Raw genomic sequence first — 6,000 nt, forward strand, 5'->3', positions numbered from 1 at the left:
CCAAAAATGCCGTAGCACCACAGTTTGTACAAACAATTAAAGACCAGAAGCAAGGCAAGCCAAGCACCGAGAAGATGCTATGATTTTTTGAGTGACGGATTATTGTAGGCTATATTTCTCAGTATGTTCGTTAACAAAGAATCCACGCGGTTTTGCCATCGGGTAGGGCAAAAATCAAAGACGGTAATCCCATATCGAAGGGTGCTGTAGACCAAAGCATGTGCTATCATTTTTTTTACTGGAAACGGTACGAGAGACTTGATATTGTTTTCAGCGCTCCTGAGCTTATCGCAAACATGCGATAGCTGAGTGTGCCACGACATATCACTGTCGAAGAATACTCCCAGGTATTTTACCGAGTTCACGTACGTAGTTGGCACGCATCGACAGGAATGGCAGTTGTGACTGTGTAGAAAAACTGGCGCGTTTATAGCGGTTAATTTTAAAGGGGATCTAAAGCAAACGAGTTGGGTTTATAATAATATTAATAATAATAATAATAATAATATTAATAATAATAATAATAATAATAATAATAATAATAATAATAATAATAATAATAATAATAATAATAATAATAATAATAATAATAATAATAATAATAATAATAATAATAATAATAATAATAATAATATAGGTTTTGGGGGAAAGGAAATGGCGCAGTATGTCTCATATTTCATTGGACACCTGAAGGGAACGGATAAAGGAGGGAGTCAAAGAAAAAAGGAATAAAGAGATGCGACAGTGGAGGGCTCCGGAACAATTTCGACCACCTCGGGATCTTTAACGTGCACTGAAATCGCACAGCACGCGGGCGCGTTAGCGTTTTTCCTCCATAAAAACGCAGCTGCAGCGGTCGGGTTCGAAACCGGGAACTCGGGCGTTTTTATAATAATAATATTTGTTTTTATTGGGGAAGGAAATGGCGCAGTATCTGTCTCATATATCGTTGGACGCCTGAACTGCGCCGTCAAGGAAGGGATAAAGGAGGGAGTGAAAGAAGAAAGGAAGAATAGGTGCCGTAGTGGAGGGCTCGGGAATAATTTCGACCACCTGGGGATCTTTAATGTGCACTGACATCGCACAGCACACGCGCACCTTAGCGTTTTTTCTCCATAAAAACGCAGCCGCCGTGGTCGGGTTCGAACCCGGGAACTCCGGGTCAGTAGTCCAGCGCCCTAACCACTGAGCCACCGCGGAGGGTCGGGCGTTTTATGCAGAACCCACTTTCATGATGAGAGCATGCGATGAAGGCAGACGCTTTCCCGCTTAACCGGAGGTCAATGCCAAGGTCAAAAGTCATACGTGAAAGTAGAGATATTTGGTGTAACAGCCGCTGGTGTCGCTGCTGTAGCTGACGTCATGCGTCGAACCTGACTGCCACCCGTTATGCTCATGGTTTGACCTCTAGCTATACTCAAGGTCAAACTTGCGACCACGCTGACCTCTAGCTACATTCAAAGAAAACTTGCGGCCCGGCTGAGATCTCGAAAATCTGGCGTAGTGAATCTTTTCGCTTCAAAAGAAACAGGGCAGTGCTGCTTAATTAAAAAGTGTGTTAGTGCTGCCTACATACAACGTTCACAACAGGTCCAAAGGGAGCAAAAGGTATAGAAGCATTGTCAGAAGTGGGGTTCAAACCCACGTCCTCTTTTGAGGACCAGAGCTCTTGCGACCCTCTTGCGAGGACCAGAGAGAGACCAATAACGTCACATGCTCATCAGCCACACGTCTTTATCATTTTCTTCGCAATGACGCCCGACTTATCTCGATTGATAGCGGCTGCGCGCAATTGCTTCCACATTGTTTGAGACTGTTGTAGCTGCTTTGGTGGCTTATATCGATGACGTCATCAGATTCAATGAGAGCTATAGTTTCACACTTTTCTGGGTACATCCCCGTTGGAGAGGCATGAGCCTATAAAAGCTTTCGCCCTTAAATCTTGAAGCCCGGTAAGGAAGGCGTGCGGCCTGAGTCAGCAGCACTAAAGCGCAGCGCACTCACATTAAGCTTGGCTTCCCGGCCCTCCGGAGGACGGAGGGGACTTCTTAGGAGGCTACTACTCCGGCGACCGTATTGAGCTCTGTTAGAACCAGAGGTCGCAGATTGAACCCAACGCTTCACGTCCCGCAGAAACCCCATCTCTACATCGCACTCAGTAAGTCCAGTCAGTGTTGGGGAATTCCATTCACCAAAAGCGAATGAGACGCTGGAATCATACAGGTCGCGCTGTTGGCTCTCAAGCGTAAGCTGGCATGCTCCGTTGGTGGCTCCTGTAGATCCTTGCGCAATGCCAGCAGTTTTTTCACGCATTCCGTTAAATTCGCCTGCGCCCCGCGAATTTTCGTGAGGACCGCAGCCGCGTGCGTTGTCATTTTCACGACTCGGCCAGTTTGTTTTCACAGGAACCGCGGACTTTGCACGTACTCGCAGCCGCAGGCGCCGATTACACATTTTTTACGCGAGCTCCGCAGACGTGCCCAGCAGTGCAGGAGGCGCCGACGTGGCGGCAGCAGGAACCACCTCGATTGTGCACTGCCCATCCAATTAAAAGGGGGGGGGCAGTGGAAACCATTTGATCAGCTGCGAACACAGACACAGCAGCAACAGGCTCAGGACCGCCACGTCTTTGCAGGGCATTCCTTCCGCCTCCGCAAAAAGTGCTGAACGCGACAGTTTGCCTAATGAGGGAGCTTCCACCGAGTCCGTTTGTGCCTCCTCTCGGTTCTTTGTCGACCGAGTTTAATGTCCGTCGCTGGTTTGAGCGATGGGAAGGCGTCAATGGTCTCGTCTGAATAGCAGCGGCGCAGAGAATACGTCACATTCGGCTGGTGATCACTGCAGCGTCGGGAGACCTGGACGAAGACTCCGCTCCGGTGGCTGTGGACACCGCAGCGTCCACAGGAATGCGGCGAGCATTGCGCCCGAAAGTGGTACGAAGAGCCATACCGCCGGCAAACGCGCTGTATACCTTAGTAATTCCCATAGGCTCGACACGGTAGACTTCGCGTAAACCATGTATTCAGGCCTGCCCGTCTCCGACAATCTGAAGACTGGTCCTCGGAGGCACGGCGGCACCGCTTAAGACCATGGCTCTTGAGGAACCCGCAATGCCATTGCGACAAAATAAGAACACTCCTAACGTGAAGCACATAGGTACGCCGCCGTTTCCACATCAACTCATACAACTTTTATGTTGGCGAAAGTCCGGAAACATATCTTGGGGAGGCCATTTTTATTATTCACACCGAAAAAGAGCCCATTTAATGCTTAAAAAATAGGGGCATAGAGAGAGAGAGAGAGAGAAGTTGCCGCCAGGAAGAAAGAAAAGTGCAGAGGCCTGCCCACTGGATCAAGCCGAGCCACAATCGCTACCACGTGCAGATAGTAGGAGAGTTGAAAGATGGGATAGAAAGACAGGATAGTAAAGACGCGCTTAAGACAAGGCCGATCCCGGAGGCAGTGCAATACCGGGCCAACCGGTGGCGGGAGTGAAGCATCCTTCAATCTCTCCGCCACATTTCCAAAAATAAGACCAATTGGACCCGTAACAGATACACTACCGGGTCCGGAGAATACATCAACACATTCCACTCCTAATTGGACGAAAGTCCGGAAACATCTATTGAGAAAGGCATTTTCACGCCAAAAAAGAGCCCATTTAAAAAAAAAAATCGGGGGCATAGGCCATGCCTGCATAGTATAGTAGAAAGAAATCTACAATGTGCACTAGTTATTGGGAGATTTACTGAAAGTTTTCCATGCTAAATCGCAAGAAAATTCTCTTATGATGTAGCGCTTCACTCATCGCATCGAAAGTCACGTTTCTTTAAAGCAAAATCCCGCTAAGTTCCGAGAAAATTGCCGAGAAAATGTGCTCTCGCTGCTGAATCACCAAACACAAGGTAGCCAGAGGGTGTCTCGAACCGTATGCGAAAAAATTGGGTTTTGAGGAAAGGAAATGGCGGAGGAATTTTCTCGCATATCTCGGTGCACACCCGAATTAAGTCGTAAGGGAAGGCAGGAATATGGGAGGGAAAGAAGGAACAGAATGAGGTGCCGTAGTGGAGGGCTGCGGATTAATTTCGATCCCCTGGGGTTTTTTTAACGTGCACAGACATCGCCCATGGCCACCTTTGCATTTCTCCTCCATCGAAACGTCGCCGCTGCGGTCCGGTGGTAGTGGTGGTGGAAAACGTTTATTTACGGCTGTTTGCAGGAGAGAGTGGCGAGTGGCCTTAAGAGCCAGCCCCTCAGAAATTCTAGAAGAGGTCCCTAGTGCGGGACCCCTGTGGCTTCCGCGGCAGCTCAGGCCCTAGCGACGAGGGATATTTGGCTCTCTAACATAGAGCAGCCGAGCAGGGCAGCCTCCAAGCTCGCTCGCGTATTTGTGGAGAAAAGGGAGAAACATAGGCGCTTTCACCCCCTGCTAAACGGCTAATCAGAAGCGAGAATGGCGAAACGGCTAACCAAATACGAGAACGGTAATGCGCCCGGCAGCCAGCTCGGCTAGTCGCACTTCAGCCGTATGCCGTATGCTGTGGACCAAGACCGACCTTGAGCTCCCTAGTAACGCCGCAACCGCGCTCAAATAGGTTGCGCCGCCGTCGACGTCGCTTACGTCGCCGCTCACTCCACCAGGGGCGGTATTACGGATAACTCTCAAAAACAGTCTCAATGTTGAGATCGTGACGTCAAAGTGATGACACCGCCAGATGCCGACCGCGGAATCGGCCAATGAGGAGCAAGGTTGCGGTGGCTAGTAGCAGGGCTCCGCCCCGGAACCATCTATTCGCACAACAAGGGACCGTAGAGTAATGTTTTGCTGTAAAGACGCAGTGAATAAAACGAGTAATGTTTATTTTGCTAAGAAACTGTATTTCAAACTCAACAACACTGTAGCACCCTCTCTTGGCCGGCGCCGACAACCCGGCTAGCACGCGCCACCCTGCAAAGAGAATAAAGACGGCACCTGGTCGTGGCTCGTCGAGTCGAGGAGGCGATCGTGGAGCTCCTGGGCAAACCGCGGCAGCTCTTCGATCGCTGGTCGCTGTTCTGTTGACGTGGCTCAGCTACCCAGGCTGCGGGGCAGTGGCTAAGTACCTGGCGGTGTTGCTCTAGCTTGCTAAATTTCTCCTTTTTGTCTGTGCCTCTTTGCTCCTTGTTCTTGGGTGATTGGGTGCGGGATGAAAGCTTAATGTCTACTTCTTCTCCTGGCCAGGGGTTTTCCCCTTGGTCGGCATCTCTTCCTAAAGACCAGCTCCCAATCGATCTCTTTTTCCGCAGCGGTGTTTCAAGCATTCCAGTCGCATTAGTGCCTTCCGATGGAGGCGCTATCCGACTGAACAACCCGGAGGCCGTGCAGGCGGCCCTTAGGTCAACATCGCAGCATTTCATGCACATTACCGACGTCCGGCAGTTCGGCAGGGGTGGTATTTTGTGCAGGTCGCCGGATAAAGCCTGTATTGAAGACCTGCTGAAGTGTACGTCATTCGCCAACCACTCTGTGAGCGCATTCATTCCGCCTCATCTAGCATGTTCCAAGGGCTTGGTCCGAGGTGTCGACTTTGGATTGAGCCCTGCGGAGACGCTTGAGAACCTCTCGCCTGCGGGAGTGATTGCTGTCCATCGATGCAGCAGGATGGTTGACGGAGAAAAAATTCCTACGGAGTCCGTAATTACCACATTTGCAGGAATATTTTGCCCGTCAGAGATTAAGGTGTGGCCATTGGTTTTTCGAGTAGATGCCTTTAACTCTCGGCCCCTTCAGTGTCAAAACTGCTGGCGATTTGGCCACAGCGGCAAAGCCTGCAAATCGGCCTTACGCTGCTGTGCCTGTGGGGAACGTCATTGCAGAGAGGAATGTCCTGAACAGCAAGAGAAATGTTTTTTGTGTAGCGGTGCTCACCCTGCTGATTCGCCCGACTGTCCTGCACGAGCACAAGAAGTTCAGGTGCGAGCTTACAGACAAGCGCAGATGCACGCGGAGAGAGGCTTTTA

Source organism: Amblyomma americanum, chromosome 1, assembly GCF_052857255.1.
Source record: "Amblyomma americanum isolate KBUSLIRL-KWMA chromosome 1, ASM5285725v1, whole genome shotgun sequence".
Lineage (NCBI taxonomy): Eukaryota > Metazoa > Arthropoda > Arachnida > Ixodida > Ixodidae > Amblyomma > Amblyomma americanum.